This window comes from Tamandua tetradactyla, chromosome 24, assembly GCF_023851605.1.
Source record: "Tamandua tetradactyla isolate mTamTet1 chromosome 24, mTamTet1.pri, whole genome shotgun sequence".
In the NCBI taxonomy this organism is placed as follows: Eukaryota; Metazoa; Chordata; class Mammalia; order Pilosa; family Myrmecophagidae; genus Tamandua; species Tamandua tetradactyla.
The window spans coordinates 51,850,296-51,870,805 of record NC_135350.1 but is presented as its reverse complement, the minus strand read 5'-3'; the positions used below and the strand labels follow the sequence as shown (position 1 = coordinate 51,870,805).

At 40.4% G+C, this 20,510-nt stretch overlaps 1 protein-coding gene and 1 pseudogene across 2 annotated transcripts in view; both read right to left on the bottom strand.

The window, feature by feature from the left end:
• The window catches only part of CCNI (cyclin I), a 50,329-nt gene that overhangs the window by 17,787 nt on the left and 12,032 nt on the right, over positions 1 to 20,510 (bottom strand). The window lies entirely within an intron of this gene.
• The window catches only part of LOC143668347 (myosin phosphatase Rho-interacting protein pseudogene), a 28,676-nt pseudogene extending 8,166 nt beyond the window's left edge, over positions 1 to 20,510 (bottom strand).

The window sequence follows — 20,510 nt, the reverse complement described above, 5'->3', positions numbered from 1 at the left end:
GTGTTGCTTGGGCATGCTACCCCTCATCCATGCAGCCTGTGACCGACGACTCACCCCATACCCCTGGCACCTGAACCCTGTCACCCGTTTTCATTCCCCATGCTCCAGGCACTCCACCCAACCAACCCCAGTATGTGTACCTGTCCCACACCCACACCCCAAGTGCAGCCCAACCCACCTCTCCTATACCCCTCCAGAGCACTACCTTCCCATCCCTGTTCCCTGCAACTGTTGCCTGCGCATAAAGGCTGCAGGTGCTGACCTCCATACGCAGACCACTACCACCCCCTGTTCATAATGTTGCACAGCCTCATCCCAACCCCCTGAGCCTTGAGCATCAGTTTACAGCACTTAGTCCCGCACACGTACATGGGCCCCCAATCACTTCACTCAGCTCTGGGAACTTCAGTTTATGGCAGTCCTAGAACCCCGTGTGCACACGGCCCTCAGTCAGACTTACCAACTCTGAGAAAGTGCTTACCTATGCTGCCACATCATGTCAGCCCCCAACCCACAAAGGCATAACACCGACCTGCTAAAAGGGTCCTGCGCCCTAGACCAGCACACACCAGGGTTATAACCCCAAACCCATGCACCTGCACAGCAACATCCTCCCTGGCCACTGGGAGCCCATGTTCACAAGCAGCAGCATAACATCCCCAACCTGCACATATACGTGCCCTGAAATGAATCACTGCACTGTTGTATCCCACCCCATACTCTGCTCCCTGCTATACAACCATTCTGCTAGCACAAGGCCTCAGACAACGAATGGAAAGAAATCAACTCCTAAAGCAAATCAATCAAGATATTTACATGCGACGAAAACAACAGAAGATCACTACGCATATCACAATGCAGATAGATATAGCCCTGCCTAATGACCAAATTAAAACCCAAAGGAGACATAAACATTGGAACAACTAATCAAAGATTTTATACAACTCCACTCAATAAAATAAGTGGGATATCAAATGACATAAAGGAGATCAAGACAGAAGAAGAGCATAAAGAGGAATTTGAAAGAATAAACAGAAAAATAATGGAAAACACAGAGATTAGTGGATAATACAAAGACTGTTGACCAAATATAAAACATACTAGAGGCACACAACACCAGATTTGAAGAGACAGAAAAAAGGAATAAACAATATAGAGGACAGGATAAATGACCCTAAAGACATAAAACAGCAAATGGCAAAAAAGATGGAAAAATTTGAATTGGATCTCAGGAAAATGATAGACAAAACAAAGTACACAAAGAATCACTGATATCCCAGAATGAGAAGAGAGGAATAAAGGGCTAGGAAAAATAGTTGAGAATACAATGGGGGAAAACTTCCCAACCCTTATAAAGGACATAAATTTACAAGTTAAAAAAGCCCAACAAATTCAACCAGAATAAATCCAAATAGGCCTTTCCCAAGACACGTACTAATCAGTCTGTCAAACGCTGAAGAGAAGCAGGAAATTCTGAAAGCAGCAAGAGAAAAACAATCTACTTCATACAAAGGAAACCACATAAGACTGAGTTCAAACTACTCAGCTAGCACCATGGAGGCGAGAAGGCGGTGGTATATTTAAGATCTTGAAAGAGAAAGAGGTTCAGCCAAAAATTCTGTACCCAGCCAAATTCTCCTTCAAAACTGAGGGAGAGATTAAAGTTTTCACAGACAAACAAACTCTGTAAGAATTTGTCAACAGGAGACCAACCTTACAAGAAATACAAAAAAGGAGTTCTGCTGGCTGAAAAAAAAAGACAGGAAAGGGAGGTCTGGAAGACAGCACAGAATTGAAGAGTACCAGTAAGGGTAATTTAAAAGATAAAAAGAGAAACAGGGAAAAGAATATATAGATCTGACAAATAAAATAAAGAAGATAAGATGGTGGATTAAAAAAAAACGCCCTTTCAGTAATAACTTTGAATGTTAATGGAATAAACTTACCAATTTAAAGATAGAGATTGACAGAATAGACTAAGAAACATAATACAAGCTATATGCTGCTTACAAGAGACTTATCTCAGACACAAGGATACAAATAGGTTGAAAGTAAAAGGATGGAAAAAGATTTTCCATGCAAGTTGTAACCAAAAGAAAGCAGGAGTACCTATACTCATATTGGACAAAATAGACTGTAAATGTAAAGACATCATAAGAGACAAAGAAGGACACTACATACTAATTAAAGGATCAATTCACCAAGAAGATATAGCAATCATAAATGTTTATGCTCCCAATCAAGGAGCTTCAAAGTATAACAGACATACACTGGCAAAACTGAAGGGAGCGACAGATGGTTCAACAATAATCATAGCAGACTTCAATGCACCACTGTCCTCTATAGACAGAACAACCACACAGAAGATTAAGAAGGAAATAGAGAAGTTAAATAACTTGATAAATGAATTAGACCTAACAGACATATATAGGTCATTGCACCCCCAAATACCAGGATATACATTTTTCTCTACTTCTCATGAAACATTCCTCATGACAGATCATATGCTGGGGCACAAAACATGTCTTTATAAATTTAAAAACACTGAAATTATGCAAAGCACTTTCTCTGATCACAGTGGGATGAAGCTGGATCCCAATAACCACCAAAGAATGAGAACATTCGAAAATAAATGAAGGTTAAATAACATACTCTTAAAGAACTACTGGGTCAAAGAAGAAATTGATAGAGAAATCAGTAGCTATCTGGAGACAAATGAAAATGAGAATACAACTTATCAGAACTTATGGGATGTGGCAAAGGCTCTGCTGAGAGGGAAATGTATTGCCCAAAATACCTATATTAGAAAACAAGAAAGAGCAAAAATTGAGGACTTAACAGCTCATCTGGAGGAACTTGAGAAAGAAAGCAAACTAACCCCAACGCAAATAGAAGAAGAGAAGTAACAAAGATTAAAGCAGAGATATAATGAAAGGAGAAAAAAGAGAACAATAGAAAGAATAAATAAAATCAAAAGTTGGTTCTCTGAGAAAATCAATGGACCACTAGCAAGACTGATAAAAAAAGAGAGAGGATGCAAATAAACAAAATCAGAAATGAGAAGGGGTGTGTTACCAGACCATGAAGAAATAAAGGAAATTATAAGAGGATACTATGAACAACTATATGCCAACAAACCACACAACTTAGATGAAACGGACAAGTTCCTAGAGACACACAAAAAAGCTACACTGACTCAGGAAGAAATAGAAGATCTCAACAAACCAATCACAAGTAAAGAGATTCAACCAGTCATCAAAAATCTTCCTACAAAGAAAAGCCCAGGGCCAAATGGCTTCAAAGGGGAATTTCATCAAACATTCCAGAAAGAACTAAAACCAATCTTGCTCAAACTTTTCCAAAAAAACTGAGGAAAAAAGAACTTTACCTAACTCATTTCATGAAGCTAATATCATTTTAATACCAAAACCAGGTAAAGATGCTATAAGAAAGGAAAACAACAGGCCAATCAATCTCCCTAATGAATACAGATGCAAAAATTCTCAATGAAATATTAGCAAATCGAATCCAACAGCACATTAAAAGAATTATATACCACAATCAAGCAGGGTTTATACCAGGAATGCAAGGATGGTTCAACACAAGAAAATCAATTAGTGTAATACAACACATTAACAAATCAAAAGGGAAAAACCACATGATCATCTCTAATGATGCTGAAAAAGCATTCAACAAAATTCAGCTTCCTTTTATGATAAAGACATTCCAAAAGGTAGGAATCAGAGATAACTACCTATATGATAAAGGGAATATAAGAAAAACTGATACCCAGCATCATACTCAATGGAGAGAGACTGAAAGCCTTCCCCCGAAAATCAGGCACAAGACAAGGACGCCCACTGTCACCACTATAATGCAACATGGTGCTAGAAGTTCTATCTACAGTAATCAGGCAGCACAAAGAAATAAAAGGCATCCAGATTGGAAAGGAAGAAGTAAAATTCTCATTATTTGCAAATAATACAATACTATGTTTGGAAAATTCTGAGAAATCTATAGTAAAGTTACTCGAGCTAATAAACAAATTCAGCAAGGTGGTGGGATATAAAATTTTTGTGCAAAAATCAATAACGTTTCTATACACAAGCAATGACCTAGCTGAGGAGTTAAGTTAAGGAAAAAATTCCATTCAAAAGAGCAACTAAAGGAATCAAGTACTTAGGAAAGAACTTAACTTAGGACATAAAGGACTTAAATACGGAAAACAAAATAACATTGCTAAAAGAAACCAAAGGAGATCTAAATAGGTGGAAACATATTCCCTGCTCATGGAAAGGATGGTTAAATATAGCTAGGATGTTAATTCTCCCCAAATTGATCTACATATTCAACACAGTACCAATCAAAATTCCAAAAACCTATTTTGAAGATTTGGAAAAGCTAATTACCAAATTCATCTGGAAGGGAAAGAGACCCTAAACAGCTAAAAGTATACTAAAAAAGAAGAACAAAGTGGGAGGATGAACACTCCCTGACTTTAAAACCTATTATAAAGCCACAGTGGTCAAAACAGCATGGTACTGGCACAAAGGTAAAAGCACTGAGCAATGGAATAGAATCAAGGGTGCAGAAATAGACCACCAAATCTATGGTCAACTGATTTTTGACAATGCCCCCAAATCCTCTGAACTGGGACAAAATAGTCTTTTGAATAATTGTGCATGGAAGAACAGGTTATCAATAGCCAAAAGAATGAAAGAGGACCCCTATCTTACACCCTACACAAAAATTAACTCAAAGTGATCAAATACCTAAATACAAGAACTAGCACCATAAAGTATCTAGAAGAAAATGCAGGTAAACATCTTTAAGACCTAGTAATAGAAGGTAGCTTCCTAAACTTTACACCCAAAGCACAAGCAACAAAAGAAACAATAGATGAATGGGAACTCCTCAAAATCAAATGCTTCTGCACCTCAAAAGATTTTGTCAAAAAAGTGAAGAGGAAGCCAACTCAATGGGAGAAAATATTTGGAAATCACATATCGGACAAAGGCTTGATTTCCTGTATACACAAAAAAATCATACAACTCAACCACAAAAGAACAAAATACTCAATTATAAAATGGGCTAAAGATCTGAATAGGCATTTTTTCTGAAGAACAAATACAGATGGCTGAAAAGCACATGAAGAGATGCTCATTTTTATTGGCTATAAGGGAAATGCAGATCAAGACTACAATGAGATACCACCTCACAACTATAAGAATGGTTGCTATTAAACAAACAAGAAATTATAAATGTTGGAGAGGATACAGAGAAACTGGGACACTTACGCACTGCTGGTGGGAATGTATAATGGTGTAGCCACTATGGAAGACTGTTTGGCGGTTCCTGAGGAAACTAAATATCAGGTTACTCTATGGCCCCAAAATAGCACTACTTGGTATATACCCAGAAGAGCTGAAAGCAATGACACAAACAGATATCTGCACACCAATGTTCACAGTAGCATTAGTCACAATCACCAAAAGGTGGAAACAATCCAAATGCCCATAGAGATGGGTGGATTAGCAAATTGTGGTATATACATACAATGGAATATTATGCAGTAGTAAGATGAAATAATGTCCTGAAGCACATGACAAGATGAATGAGCCTTGAAGAGATAATACTGAGTGAAATAAGTCAGACACAAAGCCTAGATACTGTATGATTCCACTTTTATGACCATCATAAAGGTATAATCAGCAGCTTACAATACAGAATAAAGGGGACTTAGAGATACATAGAAGATAGAGATGGGTGACCCATTAGCTAATAAGGTTGAACTCCAATGTAAAGGAACAGATAGGAGTGAAGGTGGGGCTCTAGTCAGTCTACAAGTAGTATTACTGTATTGAAGATAAACAAGATTGAAAGGGGTTTATAGACTTATGTGTCTCACTGATTGACACTGGAAATATGAATTAGTTCTTGCAAGAATAACTTCAATTTTTTGTAACATTGTTGTAGTTTGCTACCTGTCAGAATGCAACACACCAGAGACGATTGGCTTTTAATAAAAGGGGATTTATTTAGTAAACATATAGTTCTTCAGAGGAAAGGCAACTAATTTTCAACTGAGGTTCTTTCTTATGTGGGAAGGCACATGGCGATCTCTTCTGACCTTCTCTCCAGGCCTCTGGGTTCCAACAACTTTCCCCAAAGTGATTCTGTTCTGCATCTCCAAAGGCCTGGGCTGAGCTGCAAGTGCTGAGATGAGGTTTGCTGAGCTGCTTGGGCTGTGCTAAGTTGAGCTCTCTCATTTAAGCACCAGCCAATTAAATCAAACATCATTTATTGCAGCAGGAACACCTCCTAGCCGAGTGCAGATGTAATCAGCAACAGATGAGGTTCACATCCATTGGCTCATGTCTGCAGCAATAGAACTAGGCAACTTCACCTAGCCAAGCTGACACCTGAATCTATCTACCACACACATAATCTAACTCAACCTATCTGTATTGCTCATTTGAACAATTCAAACACAGGGACCACAGAATAAGAAAGAGGTCCTTTAATCCTGTATAGACTACTGTAATGCCTGGATATCCTAGAGTACATTAAGCAGATAATCATAAAGTATTGGCAAAGTCCCCTGAGGTGGGGGAGAAAGAATATGGAACTATTAAACCGTACCATCAGGGAGTCCTCTGATACTTTGTCAAATGTTAGGGACACCCAAATCTATAGGCCATGCCCTCAATCATGAGCCTTACTCTTGTGAAGCTTATGTAAGTAGTGGAGAAACTTAGACTACTTACAGGCATGCCTAAGAGTTACTTCTGGAGGGCCTCTTTTGTTGCTCGGATGCGGCCTCACTCTCTCTAAGCCCAACTCTGCAAGTGAAATCACTGCCTTCCCCCCCTACATGGGACATAATCCCAGGGATCAATTGGGCCCTGGCACGGTGGGATCAACAATGCCATCCTGACCAAAAGGGGGAAAAGAAGTGTAACTGATGGACTGTCAGTGGCAGAAAGAGTTTAAATAGAGTCGAGAGGCGACTCTGGAGATTGCTCTTACACACGCTGCACTTAGACCTTGCTATCTATCATAACCTACCAACCCCCAACCAGGACCATTCCAGCCAATACTAAAGAACACCTAGGGTAATATATAAGATTCCATAAGAGTTTCATGCACTAGAGTAACTTTCCAGAAACCTACAACCTCCAGATGGGTCCCTGGTCCAGGTAAGTTCTGAAACCTATAGGGCCCAGCTTCTCCAGAACAACAGATATTTTCTTCTTCCTACCCCATATTAGTGGCAGACCCTTCCAATATGAAAAATTTAGAATGGTCATATCCCAAACCACCCCTGAAAAGAGGGATGGAAAGATCAAAGTTGACGGTGGAGTTTTACAGTGAAGGTAGGATTTAACAAATGAATACGAGTGCTGAATCATTAAACTGATATCTCTTTTTGTCCCCAATATTTTACAGCAGCAAGAAGTAAACACCTAAAATTGTGAAATTGTAACACATGTCAAACTCTGAAATATGTTCTACAACTAACTGTGGTGCTGCGCTTTGAAATTTACTGCTTTTTTGTATATGTGCTAGTTTTCACAAATAAGGAAAAAAAGTCGATTGTGATGATAAAAAAAAAATATGTAGGCCTTTTAGCCTCCTTATTCTGGAGCAGCTAGAAGGAAAAATCTGAGATGATGGTATGGTAGCCCATGACAAACTCTGGGATCTGTCCTGTAACTACTTGTTGAAGAGTGCTTTAAATTGTACTGCTTTCTTTTATGGTTTTTTTTTTTTTTTTCACGTGGGCAGGCACCGGGAAACAAACCCAGGTCTCCGGCATGGCAGGCGAGAACTCTGCCACTGAGCCACTGTGGCCTGCCCTGAGCCACCATGGCCTGCCTGAAATCTATTGCTTTTTTCTTTCTTTGCTTTGTATATGTTATCCTATATAATAAAAAGTTTATATATATATATATATATATATATATATGTAAAATATAATAAACTACTGAATACTTGATGAACTTCCCCTCGTATTAAGATTGAGTTAAGGATGCCAGCTATCATTGATATTCAGCAATGTTTTGGAGTTTCTAGCTAATTTTCTAAAACAATAAAAGGGTAAGTACTGGAAAGGAACAAAAAGAAAAGCATCACTCATAGATGACATGATAATATAAAACAGAAAATACAAATGACTCTGCAAAGTATTTAGAATTAGTAAATTAATCTAGTACAGTCAATATATAAAAATCAATCTTATTTCTACCAGCAGCACACAGAAACAGAGAAAATGAACATTTTATAATAGCACCAATAAGAATTAAATTTCCAGGAACAAATCCAAACTACCAAGTATTATTAAAAGAGGCTGAGAACCTTTAAAAGTAAGCATATTATGTTCATGGATTGGAAGAATTACATTGTAAAAATGCCAATTCTCCCCCAAATCGACCTACAGTCAATAAAATCAGACTCCCCACAATTTATTTTGCCATGTATGTATATGCAAGATTTAATGAAAAACAAACAAAATGAGGAATGGTTGCTTCCAAGAATTCCTAAGCTCTCCCAGTCACAGGGATGTGGTTCACAGCAAGTGAACCCCTTGACCTTGGCTCTCCTCTGCTTACCCAACAGCTGGGAGCTGCCAGTGCTAGGACTCAGGCAAACCTCTAGCACCTGGAGGGCTATTTGTGGCCACCAACCCGGCCTTCCACATGCCAGCATGTGGGCCTAATACTGACAGTGCATGCAGCATGCAGGGGGCTTAGAATGGTTTCCCTGGCCCCACCACCTCATCTGGTCTGGGGAAGGAAGTTTTGACGAGGGGTTGGCACCCAAGTGGAGGGAGGGCAGGGTTGGCCATAAACGTGTCTCTCATGTACCCAAACCCACAGCTCGGGATGACAGTAATGACGACAACAGAAAACACTGGTGCAGATGGGACACAGTGCTGGGCGAGCTGCCGCAAGCTGGGAAGCATGTAGCTGAGTGGCAACAGCTACTTTTTCTTCAAGTCCCTGGATTCAAAGACCTTCAGCCACTCCTGCATGGTCAGGACTCCCTTCAGACTATGCCAGGGGACCTGAAATCAGGCTCATTCCAGTTATTCCATGTGACCAGCTCAATTACAGACTTTGACTTGACATTTCTAAGGTGCAGGCTGACACAGGACATGTCTTTCTTCAAGAAGTCAGGGTTGCTTTTAGATTTCATTATATCATATCCTGGCACCGTGGTGTTTTCAGGGGACTTTCCACCCAGTGTTTCTGCAGTTGCTTTGAGCTCTTCTTTCAACCTGCTGATGTCACAGTCTGCTTTGCCTTCAGAGCGCTGAGTTCTGTGTGGATGTCTTTGTACTTATCACTAGCAAGTTTCTTGTCCCACAGAGCCATCTGCAGCTCATTCTTGAGAGAGCCGGTCTCCTGCTTTAGTTATTTCCGATTCCTTGACCTGCAATAAGACCTCGAGCTCACAGGTGTCCTTGCCTAAGTCACCCCTGTCACCAGTCAGCAGGGTCTGAGGCGGGGTGATCTCCACAGCCAAGTAGTGATTTAACTCCTGGTTGTGGGCACTGAGCAACTACTTCTTGCGCTGGCACTGCCACAGGGCTTGCCGGCCTCCAGCGCCTGGGCCAGATGGGCATTCTCCAGGCACTTCTGTGAGTACTACTCTGACAGTACCTCTAGCTCCCGCTGTATCAACTGCAGCTCCTGCAGGTGCTGCTGCTTCAGTGCCGCGATGTCTAAGTTGAGGCCACTGCTCAGAGAGTGCTGGGTCTTCTCCAGCTCCTCGCAGTGGGAGCTCCTCTTGGCCTTGATGGCTGAGATGGGGGCTGCCATCTCCTCAGCCAGGAGGCAGTCCTTCTCGTGCAGTTTCTCCAGCTCCTACTGGTGCTGTCTCTGCAGGTCCCCCATCTTCTTCTGGTGGGTCGCCTCCATCGCTGCAAATCCTCACTTCCATGTGGCCTGCAGCAGGTAGCCCTCCCTACTGCTCTGCTCCTGGCTGAAAGCCATGTACAGCTGGCCCAGGAGGAGCCAGTTCTTCTCCAGAAGGTCCTTCTTCTGGCTCTGTTCCAGGTCCTTCTCCAGCAGAGAGGTCAGCATATGGTTGGAGAGTTGCTCGTCCCTACCCTTGCAAAGCAGGTGGAGGGGGGCGATGGGTACCTGCTTCTCCTCCCACAGAGGCACAGTCTTTACCTGGTGCCATTACTGCTCGATCTCCACATGGCCATAGTGCCTTGAGGTTTGCGGACACCAGCAGCCCAGGTTCCCGGTCCATGTCCATCCACAGGCCCACATCGTCCATACTCGGCCCGTCTGGGACGTCCAGCATCCTGAAGTACTTGCAGCACGCCTCCCGCTGCCACTCCCACTGCGCTCCAGCTCCCCAGGCTCGGGCTAAGGGCGCTCCTGAGCCAGGGCATGCTGGATGGGGTAGAACTCGGCCCAGTCCAAGGTCTTGGAGCAGTCTTCCCGCCTCTGCTCCAGGGCACAGCTTCTCCTCTGCTCGCCCTTTTGTCTTCCCCAGGCCCACCTCCTGTGTCTTTTTAGTCTTGGGCTGTTCTCTGGAGAGGAGCTGCTCTTGTCCTCCAGCAAGGAGCTCATCACATCTGGAGCAGTGGCTAGGTGGACATGCTTCCTGATGGTGTAGATCCAAATCTGCCGGATTCCTGACATCACAGTTGAGAGTGTAAATGTGCCCTCCTCCATATGGATCTGAAAGCTGTAGTTCCTCTGCACTGAGTGTTTGATGACATCGTAGCATGTGGACAGGTGGATCTCCCTGTCCAGGTCAGCTGCCTCCTCAGCCAGAGTCCTTGTGGTATCTCAAGCTTTGATCTGCCAGGACAAACCAGTATTTCTTCCACTGGCCATCCTCATACTGCTTAGTCAGCCAACCTTTCTTGAAAATCAGCAGGTTGGACACCACAGGAGGACTCCGAGGACCTCCTGTCCAGTGACTTGCTCTTCAGTGTGGAGACAGAGGGAGGCTGCAGTGTCCAGGAGAGGGACTGTGAAGTCCCACCTCTGGGGGAATACTCATCTTGCTGTAGCCCTACCAGCTGTTGCTTGCTGTCACAGGACCCTGCTGATGGGTTGGTCCTCATGTGCTCTGCTCATTTAATGTCCAGTGCCTCAAATATTTCAATGACCTGGGACCTCCTGTTGTTGGGGATGCTGAGGCTGGGTGGGGAGAGCAGCAGGGACAGCTGCTGCTTCCTGGCCTTCAAGTCCTGCTTTGTCTTCTCTGGAGAGAAGTAGCCACTCTCCACCCACACTATGAGGCCACAGTTCACCTGATCGCTATTCATGGTGTTTCCTTCTCTGCTCTCCAACCCAGCTCCTTGGTGGAGCCACCTTCCAGTGGACCCTGACCTTTGCACTGGGATCAGTCTCCTCCTCTCTGCTGGTTCTTGGCCCGTACCTGCCAGAGTATGGATTTGGGAGGTAGCACTTTCTTGGCACTGGGGATGCTGCTGCTGGTGACTGCCATCTTGGTAGGCCCTCACGCCCTGTGGTATGGGAGCCTCCACTTTTCATTTCTTCTTCTGGTTCTGCTTGTTGGTCCTGGGATAGACCATAAGCATCTCTAGCCACCCAATGATCATCTCCTTGTTCTCTGCACGGATGAAATACTCCTTCTTGGGGGTCAGGATGCGCAGAAAAAACTTCTGGCTGGTGTAGCCCTCCCATCCTTCAGTGTCCTAGGGGAGCACTGTGGGCATCTCTTTCAAGGAGTTGCGCAGTAGGCTGTGCTGGTGAAGGATGAAGAACCTCCTCCAGTTACTGGTTACCAGCACCATGGGGGGAAGGGCACGGCTCTAAGGCCAGAGTTTCAATCCGCCCTGGACAAAGGTAACCGTCTAGAATGTTAAAGACACTAAGCTTCCTCAGGGCTGTGGATGGTTCAAGGGATGCATGTGTTGTGCAGGTCAAGAAGGCTCAGCTTTAAGGAGCCACAGAAGTAGCTCCTGGCACCCTTCCTGATCCCCTCCCCATGGTAGTGTGGACCTGATCTGTGCCCCATTCAAGAGTCCCTGGCCCTGTTTCACCTAGGAAAGATTGACTTGGGAAACTCCTCTGTGGCACGCACGCCCCAGTGACCTCGAGGCAAAACTAACACGAAACACTAAAAGGACTACAAGAAACTATTGAGGCGGACAACACAGGCAAAGACTTGCCTGATTTAAACACCCAAGAGAGGGAGGTCCATCTCCTAGGAAATAAAGGGGGCATTCAAATGCCTGTAAAAAGGGAAATTCTAAAACAATTAAAAAGCAGAAGCACAGGGAAAGACCCAGGCCAAGAAAAGACAGCAAGGACCTTGCACTCTGCACTCTCCTTGGGTAGCCTTCCTGATAGGAGGGCTGAGGCTCAAGAAAATATCTTATCTCCAGCTGGTTATAATCAGAAAAACATATTTCAGGGAGTAAGTCTCAGAGTTAAAATTCTAAAATATTAAAATGTACAATATACAACAAAAGAGGACAAGACAGAGAATGATGGCCCAACCAAAGAGGGTAAATATCCAGAACACACCAACGAAGAAGGCCAGAAAGTGGACAAACCCAACAAATACTTTTTTTATTCTTTGTATGCTGTATAGCAGGAGTCAAATTACATTCTTTTCCCATGTGAGTATTCCCTTACTGCAGCACCATTCCAACAAACACTCTTTAAAAAAAACTATCTTAAAAATGCTCAAGAAGAGGAGTTCAAATAGAGTGGAGAGGCTACTCTGGAGGTCACTCTTATGCACGTTTCAGTTAGACACTGTTATCTATCATAACTTGCCAAACCCCAACCAAAACCATTCCTGCCAATCCTAAAGAATACCTAGGGCATTACATAAGATTGAACAAAAGTTCTATGTACTAGGGTAACTTTTCAGAAATCTACAACTTCCAAATGGGTCCCTGGACCAGATAAGTCCTGAAATGCAGAGGGGCCAATCTCTCCAGAACACCAACTACTTCTATTCCCCATCCCATATTATCAACAGCCCCTTTGAACATGAAAAAGTTAGAATGGCCATAGCCCAAATACCCTTAAAGAGTATGAGAAAGATCAAAGATGATGGTGGAGTTATACAGAGAAGACAGGGTTTTACAATTGAGTATGACTACTGAATCATTATATTGATATTTCTTTTAGTCTCTAGTATCTCAAGAGTAGCTAGAAGTAAAAACCTAAAATTGTGGAATTCTAACCCATACCAAACTCTGAAATCTGTTCTACAACTAATTGTTACAGTGTACTTTGAAATGTATTGCTTTTTCATACATATTTATCACAAAAAAGAAAAAAAAGAGAAAGAGAGGAATATAACAGAGAAGACAGGACTTAACAAATGTGTATGACTGGTAAATCATTATATTGATATTTCTTTAGGTCTCCAGTATCTTGGAGCAGCTAGAAGCAAAAAAAAAAAAAAAAAAAAAAGTGGAACTGTAACCCATACCAAACTTTCAAATCTGTTTTATAACTACTTGTTAAAATGTACTTGGACCCACCAGAATGGCCATTATCAACAAAACAGAAAATGACAACTGCTGGAGAAGATGTGAAGAAAGAGGCACACTTATTCACTGTTGGTGGGAATGCCAAATGGTGTAACCGCTGTGGAAGGCAGTTTGGTGGTTCCTCAAAAAGCTAAGCATAGAATTGCCATATGACCCGGCAATAACATTGCTAGGTATCTACTCAAAGGACATAAGGGCAAAGACACAAATGGACATTTGCACACCAATGTTCATTGCAGCATTATTTGCAATTGCCAAGAGACGGAAACAGCCAAAATGTCCATCAACAGAGGAGTGGTTAAACAAACTGTGGTATATACATACAATGGAATATTATGCAGCCGTAAGACAGACTAAAGCTATGAAGTATGTAACAACATGGATGGACCTTGAGAATATTATGCTGAGTGACACTAGCCAAAAACAAAAGGACAAATACTGTATGGTCTCACTGATATGAACTGACATTAGTGAATAAACTTGGAATATTTCATTGGTAACAGAGACCATCAGGAGATAGAAACAGGGTAAGATATTGGGTAAGTGGAGTTGAAGGGATACAGATTGTGCAACAAGACTGAATGTAAAAACTCAGAAATGGACAGCACAATACTACCTAATTGTAATACAATTATGTTAAAACACTGAATGAAGCTGCATGTGAGAATGATAGAGGGAGGAGGGCTGGGGGCATAAATGAAATCAGAAAGAAAGATAGATGTTAACAATTGAGATGGTATAATTCAGGAATGCCCAGATTGTATACTGATAGCAACTAAATGTTCCCCTTTGGGGAATGGTGAGAATGGGGGAAAATTCAATTTCCCCAAGTTGAACTCTTTAAATAGTCTCTCAAGCAGTGTGGACAACCAAAGCTATAGGCTGAGCCCCAAGTTTTGGGGTTTGTTCATATGAAACTTAACCCCACAAAGGATAGGTCGTCTACTTAAAATTAGGCCTAAGAGTCACCCCCAAGAGAGCCTCTTTTGTTGCTCAGATGTGGCCTCTCTCCAGCCAACAAAGCAAACTCCCCGCCATCCCCCTGTCTACATGAGACAAGACTCCCAGGGGTGTGGACCTTCCTGGCAATGTGGGACAGAATCCTAGAATGACCTGAGACTCAGCATCAAGGGATTGAGAAAAAACCCTAGAATGAGCTGAGACTCCCCATCAAGAGACTGAGAAAACCTTCTCGACCAAAAGGGGGAAGACTGAAATGAGACAAAATGTCAACGGCTAAGAGATTCCAAACAGAGTTGAGAGGTTATCCTGGAGGTTATTCTTACGCATTAAGTAGATATCACCTTGTTATTCAAGATGTAATGGAGAGTTTGGAGGGAACTGCCTGAAAATGTAGAGCTGTGTTCCAGTAGCCATGTTTCTTGAAGATGATTGTATAATGATAAAGCTTTCACAATGTGACTGTGTGATTGTGAAAGCCTTGTGTCTGATGCTCCTTTTATGTACCTTGTCAACAGACTAGTAGAACATATGGAATAAAAATAAAGAATAGGGGGAATAAATGTTAAATTTAGTTTGAAATGTTCAATGAAAGGGAGGGGTAACGGGTATGGTACGTATAAATTTTTTTTCTGTTTTCGTTTTCTTTCTTTTTCTGAATAGATGCAACTGTTCCAAGAAATGATCATGATGATGAATATGCAACTATGTGATGATACTGAGAATTACTGATTATATATGTAGGACAGAATGATCAAAATAGGAATGTTTATGTTTGGTAGGTGTTTTTTGGTATTTAAAAAAATAAAATAATTTTAAAAAAGCAAGATTGGGGGTGGGGGTGATGAGCGGGGGCAGTCAAGTACTGATTATGGCTTTTGATTAGGGAATTTGGATTACTAGGTCCCAGCACAGGGCTACAAATTCAACGTGCCCCATACAAAAACGGCAGCAGTCATTGGTTCAACCATGCCCCCCAAAAGTAGCTGAGATAGTGGAGGTTTATAGACACAGTACCTCCTTAGGACTGCAGGGAACAATCTGCTGAAGAGCACCATTTGCTGAGCAGGCCAGGAAAGCGAAGCTTTGAAGAATCGTGCAAAAGGTTTCTGGTATCATTCCTGATCCTTCCCCCAGTGCTCTCTGGAGCTGGTCTGAGTCCCCTTCCTAGGTCTCTGGCCCAATTTTGGCTGGATCAAATGATGCCAATTGGCAGAATGGATAAAAAAGTATATGCTGTCTACAAGAGACTCATACTCAAAGACACAAATAGATTGAAAGTGAATGATTCGAAAAAAATATTCCACACAAACAGTAACCAAAAAAAGAGCTGGGGTTGCTATACTAACAATGGACAAAACAGACTTTAAATGAAAGCTGTTATAAGAGAGAAAGTAGGACATTATATATTAACAAAAAGGGCAATCCACCAAGAATAAATAATGATAAATATTTCTATACCTAACCACTGTGGCCCAAAATACACCAGGCAGGGTCAGCTCCAGCTCTAGTGGTTTCTTCGACTACTGGACCTCTCCACCACCAAAATACACCAGGTAAACACTGCCAAAACTGGAGGGAGAAACAGCTATGTCTACAATAATAGTTGGAGATTTTAATACATCATTTTCATCAATAGACAGAACATCTAGACAGAGGATCAGTAAAGAAAGAGACCTTGAATAATATGATACATGAACTAGAACTCACAAATATATACACAACTTTGTACCTCAAAATAGCACTGGAGAAGAATTCTCAAGTGCTCATGGATCCATATCTTTAGGACAGACAAAATGTTCGGTTACAAAACAAGTCTCAATATAATTAAATTTCCCTACATTAAAAGAGAAGACAGAGCTAAAATCAAAGACCTAACTGCATTCCTGGAAGAACTAGAAAAAGTACAGCAAACTAATACCAAAGCAGGCAGAAGGAAAGACATAACAAAGATTAGAGAATAAATAAATGAAACTGAGACTAATAAAGCAATAGAAAGAATTAACAAAACCAAAAGTTGGTTCTTTGAGATCAATAAAATTTACAAACCCTTAGCCATACTGACAGAAAATAACAGAGAAGATGCAAATAAAATCAGAAATGAGAGGGGGACATTACTACTGACCCCATAGAAATAAAAAAGATCCTAAAAAGGTGTTATGAACGACTGAATGCCAGCAAATTAGACAACTTAGATGAAACAGAAAATTTCCCAGAAACACACGAATACCCTACGTTGACGATAAAAGAAATAGGAGACCTTAATAAACCAATTCTGAGTAAAGAGATTGAATCAGTCCTCAAAAACCTATCAGCAGAGCGGGCCACGGTGGCTCAGCAGGCAGGAATACTTGCCTGCAATGCCAGAGGACCCGGGTTCGATTTCCGGTGCCTGCCCATGTAAAACAAACAAACAAACAAACAAAAAACCTATCAGCAAAGAAAAGTCCAGGACCAAATGGCTAAACAGGTGAATTCCACCAATCATTCCAAGAATTAAAACCAATTGTCCTCAAACTCCTGCAAAAATTTAAAGAGGAGGGAACATATCTATCTCGTTCTATGAAGCCAACATCACCCTAATACCAAAGTCATATAAAGATGCTACAAGAAAAGAAATTTACAGACCAATTTCTCAAATGAATATATGTAAAAATCCTCAACAAAATACCTGCAAATAGAATCCAACAGCACATTAAAAGAACCAAGTGGGTTTTATGACAGGAATGCAAGGGTAGCTCAACACAAGAAAATCAGTTAATGCAATAAACCACATTAACAAATCAAAAGGGGAAAACCACATGATCATCTTGATTGATGCAGAAAAGACATCTGACAAAATCCAGCATCCTTTCTTGATAAAAACACTGCGAAAGACAGGAATAGAAGGAAATTTCCTAAACATGATAAAGGGCATATATGAAAAAACCACAGCTAACACTGTACTCAACTGGTGAAAGACAAAGCTTTCCCTCTAAGATATGGAACAAGACAAGGATGCCCACTGTCATCACTGTTCTTTAACAGTGTGCTACAAGTTCTAGAGCAGTTAGGCAAGACAAAGAAATAAAAGGCATCCAAGTTGAAAAGGAAGTAGAACTTTCATTACCTGCAGATGACATAATTCTATATATACAAAGTCCTGAAAAATGCAAAACAAAGCTCCTAGAGCTAATAAACAAATTCAGCAAAGTGGTGGGGTGTAAGATCAACATGCAAAAAGCAGTAGTGTTTCTATATACTAGTAATAAGCAATCTGAGGAGGAAATTAAGGAAAAAAATCCATTTACAAAAGCAACAAAGAATCAAATATCTAGGGATAAATTTAAACAAACATGTAAGGACTTGTACGCAGAAAACTACAAGACATTGGTAAAATAAATCAAAGACCTAAAAAATATGGAAGGACATTCCATGTTCATGAAGTGGAAGACTAAATATTTTTAAGATATTCTACTCAAATTGATTTACAGATTCAATGCCATCCAATTAAAATGCAAACACCCTACTTTGCAAAAATAGAAAATCCAATTATCAAATTCATTTGGAAGGGTAAGGGGCCCCAAACAGTCAAAATATCTTGAAAAAGAAGAATGATTGGAGGGCTCTCATTTATTGATTTCAAAGCATGTTACAAAGCTACGGTGGTCAACCATGATACTGAATAAAGAGGGATATACTGACCAATGGAATTGACCTGAGAGTTTAGAAATAGATCCTCATATCTAAGACTAATTGATAACTGACAAGGCTGCCAAGTCCACTCAACAGGAACAGAACAATATCTTCAACAAAAGGTGTTGGGAGAACTAGATATCCATAACCAAAAGAAGAAAAAGGACCCCTGCCTCATACCTTATATAAAAATTAACTCAAAATGGATCAAAGATCAGGACTACAAAACTACTAGAAGAAAATGTAGAGAAGCCTCTTCAAGATCTTGCAGTAGGCAATGGTTTCTTAGACTTTACACCCAAACCACAAGCAACAAAAGAAAAAATAGATAAATGGGATCTCCTCAAAACTAAAAACTTTTGTGCTTTAAAGGACTTTGTCAAGGAAGGGAAAAAGGCAACATATGCAATGGGAGAAAATATTTGGAAACCACACAGCCAATAAGGGTTTACTATCTAGAATATACAAAGAAATCCTACAGTTCAACAATAAAAGACAAACAACCCAATTAAAAAAATTGGCAAAAGATTTGAATAGACATTTTTCCAAAGAGGAAATACAAATGACTAAAAAAGCACATGAAAAGATGTTCGACATCACTAGCTACTTGGGAAATGCAAATCCAAACCACAAGACATTTTTTCACACCTACTAGAATGGTCACTATTAAAAAAACAGAAAACTACAAGTGTTAGAGACAATGTGGAGAAAACAGGAACACTAACTCCTGCTGGTAAGAAATTTTGTGCAGCTGCTATGGAAGACAGTTTGGCAATTACTCAGAAAGGTAAGTACAGAATTGCCATATGATCTGACAATCCTGCTACTAGGCATATCCCTAAAACTAAAAGCAAGGACTTGAACAGACATTTGCACACCACTATTCACAGCAGCATTATTCACTATTGCCAAAAGATGGAAGCAACCCAAGTGTGCATCAGCCAATAAACTTATAAACAAAATGTGGCACATGCTTATGATGGAATATTATTTAGCTATAAGAAAGAATGAAGTCCTGATGCATTTGACAACATGGATGAATCCTGAGAACATTATGCTGAATGAAATAAGCCAGACACAAAGGGACAAATACTGTATGATCTCACTGTCATGAACTAATTATAATAAGTAAGCTCAGAGTTAGAATTTAGAATACAGGTTACCAGGGGATAGAATGGGCATAGAGAATGGGGTGCTGATGCTTAATTTGTGCAGAATTTCTATTTAGATTGATTGTAAATGTTTGGAAAGGGCTAGTGGTGATGGTAGCACATTATTGTGAGTGTAATTAACAATCTGAGTTATGTTTGTGAATGTGGTTAAAAGGGGAAGTTTTGTGTTCAGTATGTTACTAGGATGGAATGTGGTTAATGGTACAAATATAAGAACATTCTTTCATGTATTATAGCAAATGTATGGCACTATTACAAGGTGTTAATAATATGGTGGTATACAGGAAAAATACACCTAATGTAAACAATGGATTACAGTTAATAGAAATATTTTAATATTCTTTCACTAATTGTAACAACTGATACTAATACAAGGTGATAATACAGTGGTATATGGGAAAAAATACATCTAATATAAATAATGGATGGTAGAACTATTTTAATCATCTCTCAGCAGTTTAACAAAGGTAAGTATGGTTTTTTTTTTAAAAAAAGAACAATTATAAAAACAAAAAGTGCTATCAACGATGGTAACAAATGTTGCATATCAATGCAAGATGGTGGTGGTGGGTGGGATTCAGGAATCTTGTATTTTATGCATGAATATTTTGTTAACTCACAACTTCTCTAAGAAAATTTTTAAAAAAGATGTATAAGATAGTGAACTTTTGGAGGGATAAACATCATAGTTACTTTCAAAAACTAACAATGACATAATTACATAGTAGAAGAACAGAAATTTCTAAATGAAAAGACACAGAGTCAACAATAATTCAGAAGTCATCTGGTCACCTGGTTGTTTCCCAAGGAGTTAAGCATTGGCATTTACCTTGGTATTTCACATGAACTCCTTAATCAATATTGATGCAAAGTAGAGCAATTTTTTATTCACTAAAAGACAATGGTATAAAGGTATTCAGTATGCCTGGCTAACTATGTATCTAGAAATAAAGCGTATTACTGTTACTATTAGAATAAGGAGGAGGAGAAAAGCAATAACCATCTTCTTAAAGATGTAACTCAAAACAAACAAATCTGCTAACTCTGTTTCAGAAACAAACAGATGTTTCTGAAATATAAAGCTTATCTTTTAATGGTACATATTTCTCCAATGCAGTTGTAATCTATAAATACTATTATATATGCCAGGGGAAGACATACTTCTAATAAAATTCACCTATCCATGGTGAAGAGAG